The sequence below is a fragment of the Dama dama genome, chromosome 9 (genome assembly GCF_033118175.1).
Source record: "Dama dama isolate Ldn47 chromosome 9, ASM3311817v1, whole genome shotgun sequence".
Classification (NCBI taxonomy): Eukaryota; Metazoa; Chordata; class Mammalia; order Artiodactyla; family Cervidae; genus Dama; species Dama dama.
The window spans coordinates 5,794,171-5,806,331 of record NC_083689.1 but is presented as its reverse complement, the minus strand read 5'-3'; the positions used below and the strand labels follow the sequence as shown (position 1 = coordinate 5,806,331).

The 12,161-nt window shown below is 41.3% G+C and overlaps 1 protein-coding gene and 1 pseudogene across 2 annotated transcripts in view; one reads left to right on the top strand and one right to left on the bottom strand.

Moving 5' to 3' along the window:
* Positions 1 to 12,161, bottom strand: part of RNF130 (ring finger protein 130) — a 183,839-nt gene that overhangs the window by 117,935 nt on the left and 53,743 nt on the right. The window lies entirely within an intron of this gene.
* Positions 7,477 to 9,146, top strand: LOC133062933 (mitochondrial import inner membrane translocase subunit Tim17-B-like; annotated as a pseudogene).

Below are 12,161 nucleotides of genomic sequence, written 5' to 3'. Positions count from 1 at the left end.
AAATGTGCTTTAGAGAGCCCCAATTCCTTATGAAAAGGAGAAAAAAACACTGTTATTTGTAATACAAAAGTTGGTACTTGTTGGCATTAACTTTTCTTTTAAACATTTATGGAGCACCTATTGTGTGTAGAACTAGCACAAGGAACAGAAAGAAGCAGAAGTTCAGGATATACAGTTTTATAATTTCATTGACTTAGGACAGAAATTTGATAATAGAGTGTCAACAGCAAAATGCCAAATGGTGGTATCTTTAATCAGTAACAGTTGAAACTATCTTAGGTCCTATGTGTAGACTGGACTAGGGGAAGGTTCCTTTTTTGTTCACCCCAGTTTATATGTTTCATTTATAATATTCAATTGAAAGGACTATCCTTATACAATGTACAAAGACCATTTACAACTGAAAAGAAACTCAATAAGCAGTTTATCAGAATAGTGATTAAAATTCCAAAAACAAAAAGAAAACTGCAAATTAAAGCAACAAGTTAACATCTAATTATCTTTCTGATATAAGAGTTCTGATTAGTAAGTTAGAAAAAAATCTAAAATGATGCTAAACCATTTAAAATTTCCATTTAGAAACCTTAAGTGATTTTAAAATGCTGTTCAACATGCAATATTCTGTGGTATAAGATACCAGGTATGGCTATAAAGTAACTGAGACGGATCCCACAAACGACACATGACAATCAGTCTCATTGCTTTATAATCACACCAGGTACAAACAGTTTTAGAAATCAATTCTGAGGCTCCCTCTTGAAGACTTAAGCTGGAAAAGGAGCTGGGAAAGCTGCACAGGTAGCCAAGAGAACTGATCCATGTAATTTCATCCATTAAAACAACACTAAGTGAGCACCACCTAATTTCAATGGAAAGCTGTTTGGGAAAAGAAATATTTAATTATTTCAACCATCCTTTCAACAGTATTTATTGAGTTATATACTTTCATCAAGGCTCCTTAATATCCACTTCCCAAAGAGAATGGAAAATTACCTGCTGTGAAATAACAGAAAAGATATATATTGGTCTCTGTCTCTGGTTCCTGGGACAAAGCTCCTAAACACTTGCAATTTCCTAAGTAGCAGCACTAGGACCATCTTTGGTTCCAATATTGGGGGGCGGGGTCTCTCCCCTTGGTTCCTGACACAGAGTCCCTAAACCCCTTGGAATCCCCTGGATGCCAGTAGTGTCTTTTGTTCTAATGAGATGAATCTTGGTGGGCTCCTGGCGAGCAGCAGGATGGCTGGCTGGTCACCAGAAAGACCAAGCCATGAGGAGGAGCTTGGAACTTTCAGCCCCATCTCCCAGTTCTTTGGGAAGGAAGAAGGACTAGAAATGTGAAGCCTGCATAAAAACCCAAAGGTATGGGGATCCACAAATGTCCAGGCCGGTGAACACATGGAGGAGGTGGACAGCACGCCAAAGCACCCTGCTCACACTCTTTGCCCTGTGTATCTTTTACCCTTTATAATAAACCAGTAAGTGTTACGTTTCCCCCAGAGTTCTATCAGCCATTCTAACAAATTTTTGGACAGAAGGAAGGGGTTGAGGGAACCACAACATACGACTGGTGGGTCAGAAGTACTTGTGACAACACTGGACCACCAACTGGCTTCTGAGTGGTGACAAGGGGGCTGGGGTGTCCTGTGGGACTGAGCTCTTTACCTGTGGGATCTGATGCTAACACCAGGCAGATACTGTCAGAGTCAAACTGAAATACAGGACACCCAGCTAGAGTTGCTGAAAATCGCTTGCTACAGGGAAAACCCCACAAACATTTGGTGACCAGGAAGAGTGTCAGAAGTGAAGTTTTCTTTGTGAGTAGTAAAGGAGACACACACAGGGGAGCTTTCCCCTTTACACCTGCTCTTCACTACATGAAAACTACAACTGCTCTCAAAGGGCAATGGAGAATCCTAAAAGGGACTAGGCAGAGAAGCCAGACACTACTATAATGCAGGGGCCTGGAAAGAGTGACAGGAAAGGAGACTAAAACACTGCTGGTCAAACAAAGTGAAAAATAATTATAGCAGATCATCAGAATACTAGCAAAGGAACCAGGCTACCAACCATTTTAGCTCATAAACCCCTTAGAGAATCTGACGGTAGTGTACTCCCTTCTAATTTCAGCAGAGGTCCATGACTTCCTCACACCCCACCCATAAATGAGATCTTGGCTCAAAGATTCTAATTTAAGGATTGCCTCAGACACTTGACTTTTAAAGACTTGTGAAGCCAGTTTCTGTTGGGGGGAGGGTATTAGTGCAGGAAAAATGTAAGCTCAGGATAAAATTAGGGTTAGATCAAGTAATGACTGATAAGAGCTGGATGAAGCACAAGCTACAATCAAGATTGCCAGGAGAAATATCAACAACCACAGATACGCAGATGACACCACTCTGATGGCAGAAAGGGAAGAGGATGAAGGTGAAAGAGGAGAGTGGAAAAGCTGGTTTAAAACTCAACATTCAAAACACAAAGATCATGGCATCCGGTCCCATTACTTCATGGCAAATAGATGGGGAAACAACAGAAACAGCGACAGACTTTATTTTCTTGGGCTACAAGATCACTGCAGATGGTGACTCCAACCTGAAATTAAGATGCTTGCTCCTTGGAACAAAAGCTATGACCAACCTAGACAGCATATTAAGAAGCAGAGACATTACTTTGCTAACAAAGGTCCATCTAGTCAAAGCTATGGTTTTTCCAGTGGTCATGTATGGATGTGAGACTTGGACCATAAAGAAGGCTGAGTGCCAAAGAATTGATGCTTTTGAATTGTGCTGCTGGAGAAGACTCTTCAGAGTGCCTTGGACTACAAGGAGATCCAACCAGTCCCATCCTAAAGGAAATCACTTCTGAATATTCATTGGAAGGACTGGTGCTGAAGCTGAAGCTCCAATACTTTGGTCACCTGATGCAAAGAGCCAACTCATCAGAAAAGACCCTGATGATGGGAAAGACTGAAGGCAGGAGGAGAAGAGGGCAACAGAGGACTAGACGGTTGGATGGCATCACCGACTCAATGGACATGAGTTTGAGCAAGTTCCGGGAGATGGTGAAGGACAGGGAAGCCTGGAGGGTGCAGTCCATGGGGTCGCAGAGAGTCAGACAAGACTGAGTGACTGAACAACAGCAAAGTACCTAATTTGACTGTAACGATACAAACATTCAATGAAAGATGACAAATATTTGGAACATTCATCACCACTCTCACATTAAAGCCCTTGGCAAACAATGCTAATAAATCATGAATATGGTCTCAGAATCCCATTCATTTCAACATGCTCAGTAGCCAGGATTAATTCGCCAGAGATACCAATTAAGTAAAAGCCTCGCTGTGATCCCTGCTTTCATCTATTTTATTGAAAGCTTTCTCCATTGTCAGTTTTAACGTTAATGTTTCCCCTGCTTGAGTATGGCTACTTTAATAAACAACTCTACTCTTTCTTTTATTTTGAGAATTTTCAAGCCTAAAGAATAGTTTCAATACTATACAAACACTTAAACACACTTTTTATTTAGATCTGTCAACTGGTAATACTTCACCTTTTCTGTATGTTTTTGCTGCACCAATTGACAGTAAGTTGCAAACACCATGACATTTCCTTCTTAAATACTTCAGCATTATCTCCTAAGAACATGGATATAATTCATTTGTCACATTCAAGAAACTGAACTCTGATATGACACTGCTCTGCAATATACAATCTATATTCAAATATTTCTGCCTGCTTCCAATGACTCTCACAACTATTTAGGCTAGCTGAGTACTCAGTACCTAATCTGGCCTTGTGGGCACTGTGCTTAGCTGTCTCGTGTTAGTCTTCTCTGTTTTAAAGCAGATCCCTCAATGTCACTTTCGGACATTCACAACACTGACCTTTTTGATGAGTCCAGGCAAGATATTTTAAAAATGTCCCTCAATCTGGATTTGTCTGATTGTTTTCTCACGATTATATCTCCAAAGTAAATATTTTTGGTAGGAATGGTACACAGGTGATGCTATGTCCTTCTAGCATGAGACATCATATGTCAAGTTTTACCTTTATTGATGAAGGTGAGTTTTATCACTTGGCTAATCTGGTATCTGCCAGATTTTCTCTACTGTGAACAATACTTGTCTCTTTTTAGTTAATAAGCAGTCTATAAGGTGATGCTTTCAGAATATCCAGTTCCCCAATAAGTCTTTGTTTAATGCACCCACTAATGCCCATCTGAATCAGTTACTACATCAGCATTTGTAAAATGGTGACTTTTCTAATATTTTCTACTTTTTGCAAAGTGGTTCTGTAATCAATATGATTCTACCTATCTTTTTTTCCTACTAAATAAACAGAACTTCTAGGTTGGCATCTTTTCTGTAAGAGTCTCTTTTCCCCCAACATCTAGCACTTCTTTGGGAAACAAGGGTATGTGGAAAAATATGTTAATGCTGCTATAATCCTGACTACAAAATCAATTTCAGGGGCCAACAAATGAAGCTAACCTCCTTTGGGCTCTGAAGTTAAAATGTCTAGGCTCGAATTCCAGCATGATACTTAACCTCTCTGAACCTCTATCTCTTCTTTCAAAAAATGGTATTACTTGCAAGCATCATGGCAGATGCTCAGTAAATATATCTACAGTTTGCTTAGCTTATCCTACTTGTATTATCATTACTCACAGGAAGTAGAGGAAGCCAAAAAGTCCCTACCACAAAAGTTTGGAACTCCTGTTGCTTCTCCTTAACTTCTCCTACAACCATGGGAAACACTCAGAGCTATCTGCTGACCAACACAATCCTCCTGGCTTCCAAGAGGATCTGAACTTCAGCTCAGGGAGTGCCTGCAGATGGGAAGGATCAGAAATTACGGAGCTCTTCTCTCAACAGCCTTCGTCACCCCACTCCTGGGAATGAATCTCGGCAAGGCCAATTCAGCTGGGCAGCTGATACTATAGAAAGGAAGATAAGGAAAGGGGCAAATGAACTGTTTGAGGCACTAGGCCCCAAGTGCAGAAAGTGCTTTCACTGCAAGTTTTTCCACATTTGTACTGTAAGCTTACCTGTTTTTTTTTTTTTTTAAACAGCATCCCTGTGCAAAATCCCATTTAACAGGTTTTCTGCCTTAACAGATGAACTTATTTGCTAGGTTCAAATCAGTTGCCAATGTTCTAAGGAATTTTAAAACTCTTAAATAATTTCCCATAAAAAGAGTTCAGGGGAATGTTGCATTCTCATATTAAGTGTCTGTAAAGACACTTCAGGAACTTCTGGTAGTGACATCAGTTATTCCTAAAGAATTCAATGACCTCTTTATATGTAAAGCAGAACACTGTATATTTTAAGTGAAAGAGATTAAAATTTCTTTAAAGGTCTCTCTTGCAAGAACACAAGAGATGACTTTATACATGGACATCACCAGATGGTCAGTACCGAAAACAGACATGATATTATTTGAAACAGAAGACGGAGAAGCTCTATATGGTCAGCAAAAACAAGACCGAGAACTGACTGTGGCTCACATCATCAGCTCCTTATTGTGGAATTCAGGCTCAAACTGAAGTTAGTAGGGAAAATCACTAGGCCATTCAGGTATGACCTAAATCAAATCCCTTATGATTATGTGGTGACGAACAGATTCAAGGAACTAGATCTGTTAAGAGTGCCTGAAGAACAATGGACGGAGGTTCATAACATTGCACAGGACATGATGACCAAAACCATCCCCAAGAAAAAGAAATGCAAGAAGGCAAATTGGTTTTCTGAGGAGGACTTACAAATAGTTGAGAAAAGAAGAGACGCCAGGAAGAAAGGGAAAGATATATCCATCTGAATGCAGAGTTCAGGAGAACAGCAAGGAGAATTAAGAAAGCTTTCTTAAGTGACCAGTGCAAAGAAATAGAGGAAAACAATAGAATGGGAAAGACTATAGACATCTCTTTAAGAAAACTGGAGATACCAAGGGAACATTTCATAAAAAGGTGGGCACAATAAAAAACAGAAACTGTATGGACCTAACAGAAGCAGAAGATGTTAAGAAGAGGTGGAAAGAATACACAGGAGAACTATACAAAAAAGCTCTTAATGACCCAGATAACCATGATGGTGTGATCACTCACCTAGAGCCAGACATCCTGGAATGTGAAGTCAAGTCGGCCTTAGGAAGCATCACTATGAACAAAGCTAATGGAGGTGACAGAATTCCAGTTGAGCTATTTCAAATCTTAAAAGATGATGCTGTTAAAAGTGCTGCACTCAATACGCCAGCAATTTGGAAAACTCAGCAGTGGCCACGGGACTGGAAAAGATCAGTTTTCATTCCAATCTCAAAGAAAAGCAATGCCAAAGAATGTTCAAATTACCGTACGATTGCATTCATTTCACATGCCAGGAAGATTATACTCAAGATCCCTAAAGCTAGGTTTCAGTGGTATGTGAACTGTGAACTTTCCGATGTACAAAATGGATTTAGAAAAGGCAGAGGAACCAGAGATCAAACTGTCAACATACACTGGATCACAGAAAAAGCAAGGGAATTCCTAAAAAAAACATCTACTTCTGCTTCCCTGACCATGCTAAAGTCTGACTGTGTGGATCACAACAAACTGAGGACTTTTCTTAAAGAGATGGGAATACCAGACCACCTTACCTGACTCAATGGACGTGAGTTTGAGCAAACTCAGGTAGATAACGAAGGGTAGGGAAGCCTGGTGTGCTGCAGTTCATGGGATCACAAAGAGTCGGACACAACTCAGCAGCTGGACAACAAAAGGTCTAGCTAGAACGGCCGCTGCGGAAGGAACAGGCAGGTGTACGTCAGGGGTTTTCTGCGCTGGCCCATCAGTCACATTGCACCATCAGTCACATGGCACGTCCTGGCTGAGCCCTGCGTGCTCGTGTCTCCACGAAGCTCATGACCCGAGAGGTTCGGATTTTTGCACACATCAAGAAAACTCTACCCAGCAAGACTCTCCTTCAGATTTGAAGCTTTCCAGACAAGCAAAAGTTAAGAAAATTCAGCACTACCAAACCAGCTTTATAACAAATACTAAAGGAACTTCTCTAGGCAGGAAACACAAGAGAAGGAAAGGACCTGCAGAAAATAAACCCGAAACAGTTAAGAAAATGGTAACAGGATTATACATATCAAAAATGACCTTAAATGTAAATGGATTAAATACATCAACCAAAAGAGGTAGACTGGGTGGATGAAATCATGTGCATGTATGCACTTTCACTTATGACATCACTATGCTTGACCCTCCCAAATTGTATACTTAACTATTTTATACTGTTAAGTTAATCATGTCCCCATTATGACTTGCAGTTGTAATTATCTTTTATTTTTCGTCAGATTATTGACTGTGAAAACTGATAAACATCTTTTACTATTGGGATTATGTAACGATTACTCACTTAATGCTACTATATCATGATTGGTCAACACTTACCTGTATCATGCCATTCCCTTCTGGCTTGTAGTTTCTAGTCCCTTCTGTGGGTGATAACCTGATGGGAATTCCCTTGTATGTTGTCATTTTTCCTTTAATATTTTATCTTTGTCTTTAATTTCTGTCAGTGTGATTACCATGTGTCTCTCTGTGTTCCTCCTTGGGTTTATCTTGCCTGGGACTTTCTGTGCTTCCTGAACTTGGTTGACTATTTCCTTGCCCACGTTTGGGAAGTTTTCAGCTATTATCTCTTCAAATATTTTCTCAGGTCCTTTCTCTCGCTCTTGTCCTTCTGGGACCCCTATTATGTGAATGTTGGTGTGTTTAATGTTGTCCCAGAGGTCTCTTGGTCAACAGAAAAACAACAGAACTCTATAGCACCAAAACTAGGACCTAACAGAAAAACCTATAATTACTTTCTGAAATCCAGATGCATCTCAGAACTATCTTGAAACTTTCTGGAAAATACAAATGCTCAAGTATTGAGTTTTTTCTCCAAAGCTCCAGACGTGTTTCTAATGAGCAGTCATGTTTAAAAACAACTGGACTATATATGATGGTCTTTTACTTTTATCTAGTTTGTTTCACTTTTTCTATTTCATATTCAGCGTTCCCATTTCACTTAGTTTATGTTCTCCAATTTCTTCATCTCTTCTTTTTTTTTTTGGATGTTCTTTCTCAAGCCTTTATCAAGTGTAGTAGAAAAGCTTTTGTATACATATATATAAATATGTGTAATATAGATATTTAATTATGAGTTTTTGCCTAACTAAAAAAATTGTGACATTTTGATTCCACTTGTTTGACTTAGTATGAATAGAATGTTAGATTTCTAATTAAAAAATAGATATGTAACAAGCAACAAAGGTTTACTGTACAGCACAGGGAACTATAGTCAATATCTTGTAATAACCTATGATGTAAAATAATTTCAAAAATAATATATTACATATATTTGTATAACTGAATCACGTGAAACACTGTAACTCAATTATACTTCAATAAAATATATTTATTTAAAAAAAAAAAAAAAGAATTCAAGTGAGGCTGCCATGGAGGAGTACGTTCCTGAGCCTTGCCCTTCGTGAATTATGTGGATGATTGTAGTGGAACCTTCACTATGGGTATTATCAGCATGGAATCTTCCAGCCTATTAAGAGCTTCTGTAATGGCCCTATTGGAATTGGGCATCAACTGACAAGCAGTGTCAACGCTGTGAGGATCTGAGCCCCTCAGACTGGAGACATCCTTGTCATGTGGGGGGACATGTTTTCCACCACCAACCGTGGTCTGGTGCTGCTGTGGGGCAAGGAAGACCCCTGGAGCGCTGACGAGGGCTGTGCTGGCTGCCCGCAGTGGCCACTGGCCGTGGCTGGCTCAGCAATGACGGGGGTGCGTCCCGTTGGCCCTCATCGAGGGTGCTGGCACCCTCCAAACTCACTGCAGGGCCCAGCAGTTCTGCAGTACATCCCCATCCCTGGAGGAGCTCAGCCAGCCGCCCCGAGTGCACCTTGGCCTCAGGTTACCCCAACTATCAGCACTATCATGGAGAAAGGGACCGTTTGTCATTACCACCATGGGAGCACCTCTTCCGTTCTCTCCCCGATTATCCACCTCAAAGGGAGGGCTGGCTCCCAGGTGGCCCTGGGGTCCTCCAGAGAGGGCCTCTGCTCTGTTCCCTTATCCCAGGTTGTGTGTGGGGCACTTAGCTGCCCTGATGGGTGGGTCCCTTCTCTATCAGGGCACCACAGCCCCCATGCACATGTAACACGCTCCCACCCTAGTGTCTTTACACAGTGCCCTGATGAGCATTTAAAGTCAGTTTTGAAAGGCCTCTGTACATACTCCTTGAGCCTTCCACAGGAGCCACTCTCTACAACAGGGGCAGAGCACTCTTCAGGGACTTGGGAGCCCTCAGATTTGGAGCCGCACAGAGACTGGTCTCTAACAAAGGCTTGTGGGATGAATGTGTAGGAGGGGAAATGAAAAAAAAAAAAAAAGAATTCAAAGAAGGAAAAAAATATGCTACATTCTTTCACAAAATGAAACCACCTGTGGGTAACAGATTATATTATAGATTTCCTGCTGAGATTTGTCACTGTTTTTTTCTAAAACATATATTTCATTCCTCTATTCAAAACCTTTCATGTATCCCTCCTGTCAACTAAATAAAGTTCAAACTCCATGCCATTCAGGGCATTTCAGGAGACAAGTGGACCTAAAGGTAACTGAGCATGGTGTAACAGTTGTTCAGTCGCTAAGTCATGTCTGGCTCTTTGCACCCTCATGGACTGCAGCATGCCAGGCTTCCCTGTCCTTCACTATCTCCTGAAGTTTGCTCAAATCATGTCCACTGAGTCAGTGATGTTATTTAACCATCTCATCATCTGCCGCCCCCTTTCCTTTTGCCTTCAACCTTTCCCAGCAGCAAGGTCTTTTCCAATGCATAGGCTCATGTGATGGCAGACACTTTTTATTGACCAAATGAAAATAGTTTGTCCAAAGTGACTGAAACAGTGGCTCATGATCTAAATAGTACGCAAGGGTGAAGTGTGGAGGAGGATAAATGTGAGAGAAAAGAGGGCCCACAGAACTGAAAGCTTCAACAAACCCAAATGACAGAAGGAGAGAAAGAGAAGAAGCAACAGTCAGAGAACAGGACACTGGAACTGAGACTCAAGAGATATAAAAATTCCAGGAGATAATGAGGCCCAGGTTACTAATGAGGTGGAATAGTCAAAGGATCTAAGAGAAGAATCTTAGGTTTGGTTGTTCACTCCCCACATGGATATTGAAGTTGGCCAGGATGACGGCAGGGCTATGTATGTATGGGTGAGTAAGCCAGGACTCAGGGCCTCTGAGAAGTGACAGGCAGGGAGGTGAATGACTGACAGAAGAGGGACACAATGGTGTGGAACAAGAGAATGAAAGGTAAAGCTGTTACTGTGGAAGTGTACTGGTGTGAAAGCAGCTGTACTGCTTCAAGAAAATGCCAGTACCATGGATATCCAGCTGATGCCCACAAGGTTCACAACACTGATGAACTTGAAATTGTGCTGAAGTGTGAACCTAAACCGCCTGCCCAAAAGCTGACATACAGGAGAGCTCCACGTGTGAGCCACAAAGTGATTCCAGAGCTGCTTGATTCTCAGCTATAATTTGTCCTCAAAAAGAACAGGGGTCTACTGAATCCTTGTTCTTCTATTCCTTGAGTAGGAAGTTCCTCAAACAAGTAGGGCCAGTGCTCAATGCCCAGTACTCAAATGTCATTTCTTTTCTTCTTATGCTATCTCCTGCCTATATGTACTCATCAGGTAATTTCTGTTTGAGTTTTCTACATCAGAATAAAGAAAAGATAGGAGCAAAGACCAGATGGAAAAAAAAGTCACTTTTGCCCTTGATGTAGAGAGGCAGAAAAGTAGGAGGGTAATTAGGAGGACAGCACCAGACATCAAGAAAATCATCCAATCTTTCAGTTAGAAGAGTTCTTAGAGATCACCTTCAACATAATACAGGAACCCCCTATAAATTACTTAAAAAAATTATTTCTATTTATTTCCTTTTGGCTGGGCTGGGTCTTCCCTGCCGCACGGGCTCTTCTCTAGTGAGGGAGAGCAGGGGTCACCCTCCAGTGGCAGTGCAGACTTCTCACTGCAGAGGCTGCTCTTGTTGCGGAGCACCGGCTCTAGTGTGCGCGGGTCCAGCAGGGCCGGTGCTCGGGCTCCAGAGCGCAAGCTCAGCAGCTGTGGGGCACACAGGCTCAGCTGCTCCACGCCATGTGGAATCCTCCCGGACCAGGGATGGAACCTGTGCCTCCTGCATCGGCAGGTGGATTTTTTACCGCTGAGCCACCAGGGAAGCCCAGTTTTTAGTACCAGAAAGGTCCTTTTAATAACTAAATTCTTGATTCCTGAATGCCCATTCATGGCTCTTGGTTCTCTTCTCTGGCGAAGCATCATTGAACAAATAAACTGTATTTCACTTATCGATGGTGTAAAGTACCATAAACTGTAAAGTGCATCATTACTGTATGTATCATGAAGAAAAAATCCTGTGAAACCATAAGATGCCATCAAATATATGAAACACCTCAAAGAACTGATGAAAACTCCTCTTCCCTTGGAAGAAGTCAAAGACATCTTCCCTGGAACTCTGCCTGAGTCTTTTCTCCATACTAATTATTCCCAAAGTCCCAAATTATTCATTTTTTAAAAAGATTTTTAAAAGAATCTAACATTTACAAGTTGGAAATATAAAAACTTCTTTTCCCCCAAACCATTCAAGAGTAAGCTACTGGTATGATGCCACATCATCCCTAAACATTGTGTATTCTATAAACAAAAAAATACTAATAAATAAACAGGACAATCACCCAAATCAGGAAATTAACACGTCTAATCTGAGAGTCCATTCAGCTCACTCAGTTACCCAATCATGTCCTTACAGTAGTCCAGGCCAGAGCCATGCGTTACATTCAACTCTCAGGTCTCCTTCAGTCCCAGTCTCTCAGGCTCTGCTTGATGCTCACGACCTTGACATGTTTATTTTGCAGAATGTCCCTCATCTGGATTCGTCTGGTGTTTTCTTGTGGCTAGACTCAGGTCACACACCTCTGGCAGTAACACCACAGAAGTGATGCTGCGCTCTTTCTGGTGAATACTCCCAGGGGGCACAGTTTTGATATAACCCATTACTAGTGACGTTCACTTTGATCATTCATAAGA